Raw genomic sequence first — 16,317 nt, 5'->3', positions numbered from 1 at the left:
AATCTTTCTTGATGTACATTTGTCTAAAAGGTGTTCCATTCTCAGTCTTAGCTCCTAGATGCTTCATGGATATGTCAATGCAGTTTTCTTTATAGTAGCATTAAAATGATTTGCTTCTGCTTTCCTGTGAGATGATTTTGCAACTTCCCAAGTTAGCCAACAATTGGTTTGGTCCAGCCCAAACCTGATGCTTAGTTTTTAATGTAATATTATCATCTGGAAAACCATAAGTACTTTCAATAACAATCATCGAATATTGGAAAGGTGCACACTTATGTTTAATTATGATTTGTATTTTTTTCATAGTTTGAATTGAAACTGGGATAAAATTACTGACTATAAATGCTAGGCTTTGTGCATGTCTGCTAAGTTACCACCCTTCTATCAGTTTATGATCTTTTATTTCAGGAAGCCAACAAATGAAATGATAGTCATATGAAACGATGAAAAAAATTATGGAATAGATATAAACTGAAACTTGTCATTCTACTGCAATAGGACTTAGACCTGCTTCACAGTGTTCTTCACAGACCTCTCTCTAAGCGGTTTACAGTCGGCATATTTTCCCCAACAATTTGGGTCATTTTACCCACCTCGGAAGGGTACAATAAACAATCAAATCATACTAGATTTAAATAAAAATTGTTAGGATACAAGCAACGAAGTTAGTCATACAGTCACAAGTGGGAGGGGATGGGCGATAAGGAGTGATGAGAAGATTAATAGTAATAGTAATGCAGGCTTATTCCAAATCAAAGAGGAGTATAAGATAAAGTTCGTCTCGTGATAGTAACAATGCACAATGCATACTTCTCAAACTGACACAAAGCCAAAGTTTCAAGGGAAAATAGGCTAAGGCCTTTCTATGAAACCCTGGAAGCCAACGCTATCTGCCTTGTTCTTCAGCAGCTGGGCTGCCGAGTCCTCGTTCCCGCCCCACCCGCACGTCAGCCTTTGGCTGGCCCCTGGGATGGAGGGGAAAGGAAGGGGAGGATCAATTCTCCTCTTCTCCCCTCCCAAAGACGAAAGATGACGTCATTATCCGGGCTCTTCTCATTGCGGGTCAACAATGGAGTCGAAACGGAGCTCAACCGAAACGAAACGGCCGGCCAATCACCCGCCTCAATGATCGCGGCCTGGCTTCGTTAACTAGGGCCCCGTTCGGCCGCCGTCGACATCCAGCCCAGTCACCAACGCTGTCAGGCCTTGGCCCCTCCCCCACCGGCTACACACGGCACACCAAGCCGACCCTGCCACTGCGCGGCGGCGACCCTAGCCTCACAAAAAGCAAGGCGTGAGTGGGTGCTGCTGCTTTGGGCACGGAACTGGGCTGTGGGAGTGATTGACTGTCTGACAATCAGGAAAGGGAGGGAGTCACGCTGGCCGCCGGGAACGCTGTTTGGGTGGCTGGCCGGCGCCGCTACGTTGAGTCGGAGTCTGCGCTGCATATGCTGTGAGCCGAGCCCTCCTAGAGCCGCCATATTGCCCGGGACTCAGACTCTCAGTCTTTGCTGGTGCTGCTGTCTCCGACGCGACTTTGCTCCTAGACGCAGCACGGGTTTCTTTTTCCTTTCCTAGCGGCAGTCTCGTAGGTTTCTCGCTGCTGGCCTTGTCAGCCCAGCCCCTCCTTCCTATCTCTTCTTCTATTCCCTTCTCCAGGGATTGAAGGTATCCGATTTCCCCGGATAAGGTAGAACAGCCCGGAGGCCTAGCTCAGCCTAACGGAGCTACAGGACGAGAAAGAGCGCCGGCCCGCTTGGGCCTCGCAACGCAACACTGGCACTGTCGCGGTCGCCGAAAAGCTGGTGACGCAAAACTAAAAGGAGAATACAAGAAAAGGTGGCACGCAAAGGAAGTTCAGTCAGGAAAGCGACACGGGACCCCTTCGGGCAAAACCCGGCGTAGGAAAGCCGGCTTTTCTAGCAGCCATCGCCACTCGGATTTTCCTAGGGATGAGACGCAGTCCTGTCGGTTGCTGCGGCGGCGGCTTGTGCCGCCTGGGATGAGAAAGTCTTCGGCCACACCCGCCGCAGCCGCCTCCTCTCTGCATCGCCATTGGCAGCGGCGCTCGGGAGCAGATCGGGCCTCGGCATTAGAACCAAGAGTAGCAGCAGGAAAAGGCGACGCTGTGTGGGGGTAAGCGAATCGGGATAGGGGAAAGAAAAGGTCATTCTGTGGGCAAACAAAGGGGTAAATTCCAGGAGGGGGGACTTTCGCTGGGTATCTCATCTCTTCGTGAGTTAGCGTATCTTGTCTGTTCGTGCGTGTGTCAGTGTCGTGGAGGGAAAATGGCTGACGACTCAGTCCTCATTCTTTCTGCCCGGCCTGAACTGGGCCTTGCAGGAGAATGGGGCGCGCACACCCCATGTCCGCAGTCCCGGGAAGAAAGAGACAACCTGCAGAGCTGGCCGGCTATTGGTCTGGCCATTCCTTAAATAGCGAAGAAAACTGGCGAAGAAGAGAGTACAAGGAGTACCCGGTAGACCTTCGGCGTTTACTTCCTTTTGATTCTCGTTCCACTTCAGCAAACGCCATTATTGAGGTGGAGTGATTGGAATCGTGTGGGCCTAGTCCAACCCAGGAAATAAGGCTCTACACAAGCTTTTTTCTTTCTTTCTAAATCCGGTCTCGGATGTTGCGGCCCAGCGGTTCGTTGTAAACATTGTCATGGGTGCAGGTGGGCTGTGTCATGGCTGGACGCACTGTTTCCAGTAAAGCTGCGATATTATAGGATTTACCAGTATCTCTTCTCCGTTAAGTTTAACATTGAGCATAGTTTGCTTCTCTGAATATGTGAGTTTTATCATTTTTATATTGGACAGAATTTACGTTGTAAGTATTGTCTGGAATTTTTTATATATGAAACTGATGAATCTACCTACAAGATAGGTATGGGCTTTAAAATTAACTTTCCTGAGCACACAGAGTTCTTTTGTAAGATACTTGAAATTTGTAAAGTGGAATTTTATCTTCTAAAGAATTGGTGGAAGAACTCCCATTGATTTTAACACAGTCTGCTTATGGCTATAACAAACTAATATTAACAAACTAATAAGTTTGATATACAGTGCAGAATAGGTATTAAGTATGAATAGAAAAAACAGCTGTAATTCTGTGAAGACTGCTAAGTCAAGTAATGACAGTGAAGCTCTAATATGTATGTGGTAGATTATAGTAATGGTACATTATTCTCATATTTCTAAGGTACTTTGAAATCTCAGTGCTGGGCTATTCTGCCAGTATCCTAATTTTGCACAACATATTTTAAACTATGCTTCTGGTACAGATTGTTTGGGTGGACTTTTGTGTTGATAGAAATGTGAAATCAGGGGGTGTGGTTTCTTTTATTTAGTGCATAATCAGCCATGGCCTAGTTACATGTCTTAGTGCAATATATGTTAGCATATATGCATTAATTGGTTTTCTGTTTTCCTATATTATACTGAGTTATGTGCTACAAAAAATCTTTTGTCAGTATTGAATTCATCAGTACTATAAAAGTTGTAGGGATATTAAAAGGTGTTCCATTTCAGAAAATGAATGATGTGGAAATAGATTGTGACACTTTTAATAATTCCTTACATTGTTGAGGTATATATTGTGTTTTTATTTTTTTAATAATGGAAAAGAAAATTGGACAAATACAATTACTCTCATACCAAATCTGGACCTAAGAATGGCATATCACTGAAAGTTATGAATTGCTTTTAATGCAATTATTAATATAAAATCTGAAATAAGATGCCATCCTATTTTTTCATTTGTTTATAAAACAAATTACTAGCAAGTTTTCTATTCAAACATGGAAACCACATTGATCTAAGACTAGTGTTTTTTCCCATAATACTGTGTATGTTTGCTTAGAAGTATATCATTGAAATCAATTATAGCTTATTGTATTGCATAGGATGTATTTCAGTTGCTTATAATATTGCCTAGGATGTACTATAAAAGCAAGATTATAGTGTCTTGGTTCACTTGATTTCCTTCCCCATGCCTTTCATAAATATAGGTCATAAAGCAAACACAAAATTTCAAGTGACTCTGTCATTAGTTCACTTTTAGCTTTCTCACATTCAGTGTGTTTGAATATTTCTTAATGAATCTATAATTTACTTTTTGAAAAGAAATAAAAGTTTTAAAATAAATTTCTTGAACTACTTTTACAAAAGCAATCATTTTACAGTAATGCTCTATGAAAAGGAAGGATAAGATAGAGATCCTAAGGGGAAAAGTTATAGATTTTCACTTTATTTAACTGAAAGAAAATTACCAAAACTAGTTTACCAAAACTAATTTACCTTTGAAACAGGATCATCTTGGATTCACTGAAAAACAAACAAAAAATGTGGAGGAAGATTCTGCTATTTGAGGACAAGAGATATCTTAAATTAGGGTCATGTTACTTTTAGGTAAATGTGTTAATTAGCTTAAATATTCATAGGAAAACATATAACAAGGCTATTATACCAAACGTAATTAGGGAAATAAATTGTGTCAGGTGATTATTACGGTATTTATAGTCAAGAGTATATAACAATTGCTCTTTTGTATGAGAGCTGGTAGCATTTAAAGTTTAAAAATGTAACAGATTTTGTTTCAAAAAAGTAACACTAAATTGAAATTATTTGAATTAAAAGCACTTCACTGGTAATAGAAAATACACTGGATACAGATATATTAAAACCTGTTCTTGAAATAATTTACTGTGTTTGAAGTGCCTTCGTAAAAATTCTTATATATGATTTTCAAGCGTAACACTTCATAGTGATGAATGTTTTCTTTTGTATTTTTGTCTTTGGAGTACTTGTCAAATTCATATAATTAGTTCATATGATATAGGTTTAGATGTAAAATTCTGGAATCCATGTAGTCTTAGTGTTTTCCAAAAACAACCCTCTTTATAAAAATAGTATGTCTGCATTATTTACCATATATCAGTTTGATTTTTCTTACTTGTATTTATCTGTTTTGTTCTATTATTGCAGTTGAGTATTATGTATTCAGTTTTTGCAATTTCTCTAGTTGAGAACAGTGGGACTCAGGCTAATTGAGATGTGGATCCAAAACACCACTAGCTGAAAGTAAGTTTTTTAATGCTATATATTAAGTTTGGATTGGGGCAATATACACTGTTTAAATTAAGCCATTCTTTTGGTAATAGAACAACATTAAACCCATCAATATTTTCCCTTTCCCACTCTCTCTGAATAAATGTTATTGCTTTGGGCAAAGAATTCTTTATAATTTCAGATCTGCATGAAATAAAAGTAACTACTTAGTAAATAGTTACCTAGTACAGGTAGTCCTCAACCTAATCCCTGACTTATGATCACAATTGGGCCCAAAATTTCTGTTGCTAAGCGAGACATTTGTTAAATGAGCTTTGCCTTATTTTACAACTTACTTGCCACAGTTGTTAAGTGAATCACTGCACTTGTTAAGTTAGTAATACAGTTCTTCAGTGAATCTGGCTTCCTCATTGACTTTGGTTCTTAGAAGGTTGCAAAAGGTGCAGGGCACTGCAATCGTCATAAATATGAATTAGCTGCCAAGCATCTGAATTCTGATCACGTGATGGTAGGGATTATCAAGCCATTTATACAATAGTTGTAAGTGTGAAAACTTTCTTCAGTGCTGTTGTAACTTTTTAACAGTCATTAAATGAACTGCTGTAAGTTGAGGACTACCTGTATTTCTAAAATTATGAAGTACCTACTACTGCATGCAGATCTGAATTTATGAAGAATTGAAGTTGCATATATATTAGTAATTGCTTATTTTTAACAATAATCATATTCTTATTTGTTCTATAACATTAAAGTAAAACTGATTATGCTGCTTTTATATTTCTTTTATGGTAAATGGCAGCAGATAAAAATTGCTAAACTATATGATCTAGTGTTCTGTCTGTACATTCATTTTGCAATTATCTATATTGTGATCCATAATTATATAAATGTAAATAACTTCATATTGCCTGTGTTCTACAGGAGCTTGCACCTAGATTTTGAAATACACACATTTTGGTTACATTGTTTAATCATTGTAAGGGTAATAGTGCTATTGATGTGCATAGGGTAATGCAAAATATTCTCCTTCTGCCATGGCTTTTCTTTCCCAGTTTTTGACTTCTGAACCATCTTTTATAAGTGATATAGAATTATCATATATCTAGCAATGTACAAGTAATCTTCAACTCACGACTACGGTTGGGGCTGGAACTTCTGTTGCTAAGCATAGGAACCAGATTTAATTTTTGGCATAATAAATTCTTTTTAATTCAATATTATTTGCTGTATAGCAGACTTGTGTTTTTACTAATTCTACCCATTATCTAGCAATATTGGGAATGGCCTGTGTTTAAAAAGTTAAAAATAAATGTCTCCAAATAAATACCTCCTTTGATGATGAAAAAATTGAGAGATCTTTTTTTTTTCATGCTATGATTATTTGAGAAATTATTATTAGATTTATATCCCATCTTGGCAAAGATTTGTCTGCTTGAGTAATGTTTACTTAACCTTTTCTATTACCAACTCTTATTTTTTTAGAGGTTCACACATTGTACTAAGTTATTTACCTTAAAAATTGTTTCTAGGACTCATGGCTATTTTTGTACTACTAGAATACAGACTATAATCATAGGGTTCCTAGAATACGTTAAGCCAAAATAGAACAAACTGCCATTGCTCTATTGTTGCAATGTTACAGGTAGTAGGGGTAATCCTTGATTACAACCATTCATTTAATTACTGTTACAAGTTACAGTGGCACTGAAAAAAGTGACTTATGACCATTTTTCACACTTATGACCATTGCAGCATCCCTGTGGTCATGTGATTAAAATTCAGACGCTTGGCAACTGGCATATATTTATGACTGTTTCAGTGTCATTGGATCATATGATCATCTTTTGTGACCTGACAAGTGAAGCTAAATGGGAAATCCAGATTCAGTTTAAAAACTGCAATGATTCACTTGACAATTCTGGCAAGAAAGGTTATGAAATGGGGCAAAATTCACTTAACTCTCTTGTATATCAAGAGAAATTTTGGGCTCAATTGTGATCATAAGTCAAGGACTACTTGTACAGACAGTTGGTGAAAAAGTCTGGTAATAGAATACCTTCACTGTCATTGCATTCAAAATACAATGAAATTTGAAAGCTACTCCAGCATAGTGCCCCAAACACCACATCACAATCACACTGCACAGTATTTAAAAAGTAAAACAAAGTAATAATAATAATAATAATAATAATAATAATTAAAAACCTAGTCTAAAACCTATTTAAAACATATATTAAGTTAGATAGTTTAAAAATGCCACTTTATACATAGAACTAAATCACTAATGTACTGTTTCATTCAAGACAATTATTGCCTTGGAAAAGAAACTTTCTCAGTCTATTAGGCCTCATTTTAAGACATCTATAATGTCTCCCTGATGGTAACAATTCGAAATATGAATGACCAGGATGAGAACAGTCTGTGGAGATGTTTTTGTGCTCTAGAGAGGAGTCTGGTCTTCACAATCTCTTCCAAAGAAGAAGAGCAACGGATTATTTTTTGTGCTGTGTTTATAACTCTCTGGAGCATCATCTTATCTACTATAGAGCATCCAGCATACCACACAATATGCCAAAATGCTCTCGATGGTAGAATGGTAAAAAGTAAACAGCAACTTCTCACCCAGACCACTCTTTTTCAGCAGCCTCAGAAAGTGCAGGTGCTGTTGGGCCTTCTTTGCAGTGGCCATAGTGTGGACCGACCAAGTAAGGTTCTCTGAAATATTAGTTCCTAGAAATTTAAAACTATGAACTCTTTCCACACAATCTCCATTTATATATAGTGGAAGAGACTCTGCTTTGCATCATCTGAAGCATTGATGTTATATTTATCTTTCAAATCTATAGGGTTTTTTTTTTCCTGTGGTTCCAAAACTTGTTTCGGTCTGTACTCAAGATACTTTGGTCAAATTTCATAAAATATTTAATTATTAATTTTATCTGCCTTTAATAATGCAGATATTGATTTGTGTTTAGATTTTTTTTCAGATATTTACATGCCTTGTTAACTTTATTGTTAGCTGTCTGCAAAAGTCCAGGCCTATATGTTATTATATGCAGAGTTCATAAAGATAGTGTAGATATCTTATGAACTGATACTATGATATATGTGTTGCCTCTGTTAAACAGATTAGTGGCCTATTCGGAACTGGGCCCTGCAAGTGGTAGGCTGGTGTATACTCTCGCAGATGCAGCTTAACTTTTGCAAGTAGTTGGCCAGTGTGCATGCAATTCAATCTGCGCAAGTCGAGCTGCATGTGCACTGGTCCACTACTTATGCAAGTCAAGCTGCGCATGAATGTCAGCCCCTACTGGTCTTAAGTTGTAACGTTTGTACTACTGATTTAGATGGTGTTAGATTTTGTTCTTATGCTGGAAGAGATGCGAAATGGTTAAAAAAAAACTCTTGAACATAATTTTGGGCCAAGTACTCCTGCTCTACAAGTGACTTGCCCTGAAAATAGGATTGAGCTACTCAAATATAAAGAGTTATGAGTAGTTTTGATTCATATGCACATATTTTTGTTTCATTTTGTGGTAACATATTCTAGATACTAGTGAATGCTATACTAGTGCTCTATATTTCAATCATGATAGAAGTTTGTAAAATATTTTTTAAACTTAAAAAAAAAATGTTTTCAGATTTTAGACAAAACATACAGGCAAAAAACTGACCAGGGGTTAAATTGCCATTCAGTTTTAAAACTCTATATTTCCTGATTCTTCCAGAAGCTCTAATAGCTTTCCTCCTACAAAATTTTCCCCATAACAACTCTCTAAACTCAATGTTTGGCACATTGTTGTATAGTGAGCTTTCATATTCTCACATTCCTTATGTGTCCAATCACACTTGGCCAATAAAGAATTCTATTCTATATCAGAGGACAAACTTGAACTTGGGTCTTCTGATTATAGTCCCACACTTTAAATACTATTCCATACAGTTTATTAATTGTTGTTCTTACTCTCCAGATTATAATTTTAATATGATGGTTCATTTGCTTTCTCCCTTCCTGATACTTGTCCATTGGAATCTTACTGTGAATTGATTGTGTCATTTACTTTAGAGAATTATTCAGATTGAAAGATCCTTCATAATTTTGTACTAGCACAATGCTACATTATCTTCCAAGCGGGTTTGTTCTTTTGTTTAGAGTATGGCATATCCAAACTGGTAATCAGGCCCAATTCCAGAGCTGCTATTTTCTTAGTAATCTTATGTACCTGTTATAAGAAAATTAATTTCTTTTTAGTTAGAGGTCAACCTTGACAACAAATGGAATGTTTTCCATTATATTCTTGAAATTTTTTGGGACTGTAATATTTTGACTTTGTTGGAAATATGGAAAACAGAGATGTGTTTAATGTTTGGCATTCTAGTGAGCTGACAGATATTTTTTAAATAATGATCAGAACTATCTTTCCTTCCATGTGGGAAGAAGAATAGTAGTAATGGCTGAAAATTTGCTCATTTGAATCTTATGGAAGCTGCCTGTAATTCATGTGAAATAATGCCATTTGTTATGCAAAATTTCCTACTTTTTATGCATAATAACGTGTAAAAGGTTGAATGTTTTAAAATTCAATGTTTAAAATCAGTAAAAATATTGAAAGATTTAAAAAGCAGCATAGAGAATCATGCATCCACTCTGAATGGCAGTTTGCTTTCTTAGAGTGCCAGCATAAATTAATGTAAGCCTTATTTGGATGTTTAATATTTTTGTCATTTAAGTACAGGGAATGCCCATTGCCTTTTGATCTGGCATTTCCTAAAGCGTTCTGAAAGCACAGTGTAAAGTATACTGAATTGTTAGTTGATCCTAGATATTATAAGTCAAATGTTTCGTACTAGGTTTCTAATTTCTTATTTAGAAATGAATTGTTGTCTGTCACATTATTGTAATATTTTTAATATTTTGTTATTTAATAATATTGTATATCTTATCAAAACTGGATATTTTAAATAAAACATTAAGTTATTTCAATATAATGTTTAAAAGCACTAAGTAGTAATGCCAAGGTGATGCATATTTGCTAATTTATTATTGACAGTGACATTTAATCATGCTTCCAAAACAGTTTCATTACTATTTAATACAGTATTTGTAACAACTACAACAATCGCACAGATGATAAATCAGAAACAAGATCCAAATATGAGAACCTCAGTAAGTTTTATTTGATCACTTTTAATAATTGTATTCCTGCAAGAAAAACAAGTTTTATGCTTATAATTTTAGATGTGTATTTCCATATAGCTGGCACTATAAATGCATTTAACAAACAAGGCAAAACTCATCTTTTGGCAATTGAGAATAGATATAAAATGTATTTATTTCATCTTGTTGCATATTTAATTGGTTCCTTGATGTCTTGAAATATTAAATCAATTTATAGCAAGAACATTTCTTGAACATTTTATTTATAGATAGGTATGCAGAAAAGTTAGTTTTGCAATTAATATTGTGAAAGGCTTGTTTGTTTATATCTCCTAAAACCATACGAATTGTAACTTGCATTTTTAATCTACAAAGCTTGCAATATGCATAGTAGCATTTCTACTTATAATAAGTTTTAATTCAAAACCAGATTAAATATATAATATGCTATTTCAGTGGCATTAAAAGTCATTACTTTCTGGTACCATAATGTGTAACATACTACAGTTGTGTCTGTTTAATGTAATTAGTGAAAAACAAAATTCCAAAACTAGTATTTCATCCTGATTTATTCTTAAGTCTATTGGTAACTTTTAAAAAGATTGGTAAATATTTGTGACTCTAGAAGTTTTATGATGGCAAGAACTTGAAAATAGAGTATTTCCCAGTTTCTATATTATTTTAGAATATGTTTATTCATACAGGTGACCCTTGGTTAACAGTAATCAGGATGAGAATTTGTGTTGAACTACACAGATGTAAAGTGTACTGTCACATAAGTGCATCACTTAGTGATTGCAATCCTGGCAGTCCCCATTGCTGACGTTAACTAAAACTCACCTGATCATTAGGCAACACTCAGATCCAAGTCATTGATGGCTTGGTTCCTTCCATCCCTGAACCTTGGTAAGGTAAGGGACTACCTTCTCTTCAATTCTCCCTACTGTTTGTCTCCCCCAACCTTTGCCATTTGGCCACCATGCACTCTGCCATTTCTTTTGCAGCTGACAAGGTATGCCTGATCTGGCCCTTCACAAGGCAGTTGCTGGCTGCACCAGGCTATTTTTCTGTCTTGTTCAAATGGTGCGTAGCCTTTTCATGAGGCTTTGGAAGGTTTCAGAACCTTGTGAAAAAGCTGCATATGGCTGTGCTTTGTCCAAATGACATGCAGCTTCAGGAAGAAGAATTGATGTGGCCAGCAGCTCCTTTGCAAAGGGTTAGGCTGGCAATGCCTTGTTAGTAGCAAGAAAAAGAACATGACAAAGGCTAGCTGTGGGTGGCAGATGTCGTGGATTACAGGACAAAAGGGCAAAATGGGGAACAAATAAAGGTATGAGGGGAATTAAATTCTCCCTATGGTCAGGAGTGCAGGCAGTCTTGCAAGCATTTGAATTTTGAAAATGTGGTCGCAGGGGTGCTGCAAAGACTATAACTATGGATCAGACATAGCTATCATTTATTTAAGTACCACTATAACTGAATGAGTGATCATTAGACCTGTAATTGCTTTTAACAAGATCGTGTGTGTGCGTGTGTGTGCAGCTTTTCTTGTTAGGTGTACATTATATATAAGAATCCTGCTCTTAAGTTCTGTGCAACTATTGATATATGCTCTACATCTTACTATATGAATAATTGCTTGCAAAAGGATAGAAAGTACCAGTTCTTTTCTATATAGAATGCCAGAATTGTAGCAGAGATCTGGGTACGTTGGTTGCTGTTTAAGCTTAATAAAAAGAATGTAAGAATCTTGGTGTATTGGACCAGGTCTATACAGTCCAGCATTGTTTCCATATTGGCCATCTGATGCCAGCAGGATACCCAAAAAGATTGACTAAATGTCCAAAGTCCAATTTTTCCAGTTTTGAATTTTTTATGATCATAACTCATTCTATTCCATGTTGCATCAGTTACAGTTTTTCAAAAGCCTGAACAAAGATTTGCTTGAGTGCTGTTGTAGGTTTCTATAATATAGTATATCATAGAAGTGAGTATACCCCTTACATTTTGTAAATATTTAAGTATATCTTTTCATGTGACAACACTGAAAAAATGACACTTGGCTACAATGTAAAGTAGTGAGGATGCAGCTTGTATAACAGTGTAAATGTGCTGTCCCCTCAAAATAACGTAAACTGTTGTAAGGGGCAGTCTGTGTCGCTTTAGCCTGGCCCACGCCATCCTGGCATGTGCACAGGAGGCGGCGGTCCAGCATTACCTCATCCATTGCTTACTCTTCCACCGCGACCACTTCCTCGTGGATGAGGGGGATGCGGCCGTTGCCACCCCTGCTGTCAGCGGCCCACTCCCCCTGGAGGAGGAGGAGGCCCACAGCCAACACCTTACTGCCACTGTGCCAGCCCTCCACTAGGTGGCCGGTCTGCCCCTCCAGCCGCTGCCCTGCAATCTTCATGCTCATCCAGCTGTTCCACGCCTGGCAGGAGCGGCAGCCCCCAGCTCAGGGAGAGGGTGAGTTGGGGTGTGCTGCAGCTGCTGGGGAGCCCTGAGGCTGTGGCTGGAGTGGCTGTGCTTGACCTGGCTGGAGAACGAAGGCTAGGCAGGCTTCAGGGGGGCTTCACACTCTCCTCTGCTTTCACTTTCCCATTGGCTTGCCCACAGCAGCAGCTTCCATCCAGCTCCTGTGCGCTGCCTGCCACCTTGTCAATCACAGGGGCTCGCAAAGGCAACACAGGGAGGGCTTGTCCACATCCCTGCCAGGCAAGGAAGGGTTGTAATTTGTATGAAGGCAGTCTATTGTCTTGCAGCCCCCCCCCATCTCCATTCCGAGTTGAGGGTTGCAGGCAAATTCCCCGCTCAGCTGGTGTTCCCAGAAAGTACAGCTCGGCTGTGTCAAGTACCGTTGCGGGAGGCCTGGGAGGGCAAAGCCGAGGTGAGAGGAGCCTGGGACCCACATCCATCGCCCTCCAGAGTTGCATAGGTCCCGCTTCCAACAACCCTGTGAGGCAGGCCAACCCCCAGTGACAGGTCCCACCCACCACATCTCTCCCACAGAGACCTTCCCCCACAAGCCTGGAGGAGGTGGCACGGGGGTGGTGGCAGAGACTTCACCCAACAAACCATCGCTCTGTAAAGAGGCTCCCGTGCGCGGACAGGGGTACTTCAGATCCAAAGACTACAAGCTGGCCCCTGGGCTATGCTCAGTTGGCTGTCACCACCACGACCACATCCTCCATCTCTGGCCCCCATAATGCTGATCTGGCCTTCAATGAAATTGAGTTTGACACCCTTTGTGCTACAGTGTTACAATAACATAACACAATTCTGTAATTCAAATATGTTGTTGATATTATAACAATGAAATTAATAGGGATCTGTCAGCTTTTCTGTTAAAAGAAAAATTATTACAAAACATTTTAAGCCAAATTTTATATTGTTTATTATTAGACTGCCACTGGAAGGAGCAAACTACTTTTAAAGGCCTTTACTTTTGGATTAGTAAAAAAGTTCAAATGACATTTTTATTATATTAGATGCTATATAATTGTGTATCTGCTAAAATTGCATCTATTTCTAATACAGTCGACTTAACGGTTCATTTAGTGACTGTTCAAAGTTACAACAGCACTGAAAAATGTTACTACTTTTTCACACTTATGACCGTTGCAGCATCTGTATGATCACATGATCAAACTTAAGATGCTTGGTAACTGACTCATATTTATAACAATTGCAGTGTCCCAGGGTCATGTGATCACATTTTGTGACCTGACAAGCAAAGTCAATGGGGAAGCCAGATTCACTTAACATCCATGTTACTAACTTAACATCTGCAGTGATTCACTTAACAACTGTGGCAAGAAAGGTTGTAAAATGGGGCAAAATTCACTTAACAAACGTTTCACTTTAGCAACATACATTTTGGGCTTAGCTGTCATAAATTGAGGACTACCTGTATAGTAAGATAAAAGTTTTGTTTCAAAGTTACCTAAATATCAATTTATTAAGGGAATAAACTCTTAAATATATATTACGTTGTAACTTGAATTTCATTTGGTTAAAGTGTAGAAAAACTTAGATAAAAATAAATTGATTAGTAAGGTTTCTACATATGCAATTTCCAGTATTCTCATTGCACTCATTCATGAAATATATCAGTGGTCATTGTAATTCAATTTCTTGTTGCTCCCCTCCACAGACTTATTTAATTTCTTCCACGCTGCTACGAGAGTCCAGAAATGGGTAAGACTCCTCCCTCTGACATCATCGAGCTGAGTCTGCCAAAGTATAAAAGCCAGCCCTTGCTGCTGGCCCCCCAGCTTTTTGACTCAGCTCCTTGAGCGTCAAGAACAAGTGTCTCTGGAGTTTTTGCTACTTAGCAGCAACTATCTCAAAATCGAAAGGAGAAAGCAAACAAAAAATAACATCAGCCTAGTTCCCGGGGATCCGGTGGAGCTGTGCCATCAGGAGAGCGGGGATTCACTCTCCTTTGCTGGGCCTGCAGAGTGGTTTCATTAGGTAGGTGGCCATTTTGATCCAAGGCCCAGAGCATGTGGCGGGCAGCCATTTTGTACAGGCCTCAGAGTTGCGTGGCTGGTTAGGGCCTCATAGCAGGAAACCAGCTTACCTCGCCTTCGCATTAGGGCAACACATTACAGGGGATGCTTGCAGCACCGCTTGTGTCGAGCCTTAGGGCCTCACAGTGGGAAACCAGCTCACCTGGCCCTCACATTAGGGCAACATGTTACAGGGGAAGCTTGCAAGTGCCTCTTGTGTCGAGTCCTTTGCAGCATGGGGAGCGATCTGACCCAATCCGATCAGCCTGGGCATTGGACATGGTTTTGATGGCCATTAGGCAGGGGTTTGCTGAGGGTTTTCAACAACTCCTTTGCCTCTCTGGAGTGGGCCAAGGTTTATTCCCGGCCTTGTCTCAAGTAGTCTCTCCTGTCCGGAGGGGGCTTTTTAGGCCCCATGAATGTAGTTTTCCTTCCACGCATTCTGAATGGGGGGAATATGAGGACAGGGGCTCTATGAATCCTTCAGAACATAATCACTCCATGAGGAGGAGGAAGGCAAGATTAGGGATTCTAATCTGTTAGAAGAGGAAAGATTGAAGCCTCAGCATCCCACCTCTGCTGCTGTTTTCATCCTTGTTCAAAGCCCTCCTGCACAAGGCTCCATTTTCATCATGCTCTGGGCCTTGGATCAAAATGGTGATGTCCATGTCCTTCTAACTGGCTTCCTTGGGGAGCAAGGCTTTCCCATTCATGATGGGCAGATGGATTAGGGCTTGTATTTCCACTGCTTAGAAGACCTTATCTCTCCCGGTTCCCAAGAAGCTCACAGCCCACTCTACTAGGAATGCAGCAACCTTGGCAGCCTGGGTTACCCAGGTATCCATTGAGGAGATCTACAAGGGGGGCTACCTGGGCGTTGCCTTCTCCATTTATCTGGCACTATCGTCTGGACTCCTTTGCCTCTGCAGAAGCGGCATTTAGCAGAAGGGTACTTCAGAAGGTTCTTCCAGTGTCGGTCTGAGCAGACCAGACGATGACCTTCCCTTGAACATATAGGCTTTGTTATGTCCCATTCCTGCACTCTCATAGCAGCGTGGAGGAGAATGGGCATTGATATATTTACCCGAGAACACCCTTTCTATACATGCTGTGAGTCCAGCCCCACCCTGTATTCGTCTGGTCTTGGTTGGTGAGGGTTCTTCTCGCTGTTTTATTTTCCAGAGACACGCTATATCTATCAAGTTTCTTTGCCGAAAAAGCTTGGGCCAGCAGCAGGGGCTGGCTTTTGTACTTTGGCAGCTTGATGACGTCAGAGGGAGGAGTCTTACCCATTCCTGGACTCTCACAGCATGTATAGAAAGGCCGTTCTCAGGTAAATATACTAATGCCCCCTTTTCCTTTATATTTTTAGTATTGTTCCTGATTTTAATTAAAAGTTAGGATTTGAGATGTGCTGTGTTATGCATTACTATATGATGAGCAGTGAGAACTGTTTATAGAAAATGCTTTAGCTGTTTTTCTTTTTCTCAAAAACAAAGCATACTTAAAGTGATATAAATGTCGTGACGAAATTTTCATGACAAAACTGGCCTATAATTCAACCTGAGAAGCC

The 16,317-nt window shown here is 39.1% G+C and overlaps 1 protein-coding gene across 1 annotated transcript in view; it reads left to right on the top strand.

Annotated features, from left to right (window-relative positions):
* Positions 1-1,055: 1,055 nt before the first annotated feature.
* Positions 1,056-16,317, top strand: part of USP9X (ubiquitin specific peptidase 9 X-linked) — a 189,928-nt gene continuing 174,666 nt past the window's right edge. The window contains exon 1 of the mRNA XM_026713654.2: positions 1,056-2,136. The gene's annotated coding sequence lies outside the window, so the exon portion shown is untranslated. The remainder of the gene's footprint in view (positions 2,137-16,317) is intronic.

This window comes from Pseudonaja textilis, chromosome 7, assembly GCF_049901715.1.
Source record: "Pseudonaja textilis isolate UNSWEBS1 chromosome 7, rPseTex1.2, whole genome shotgun sequence".
Lineage (NCBI taxonomy): Eukaryota > Metazoa > Chordata > Lepidosauria > Squamata > Elapidae > Pseudonaja > Pseudonaja textilis.
Note: the sequence above shows the minus strand (reverse complement) of the source record. Positions and strands in the feature narration are given on the sequence as shown.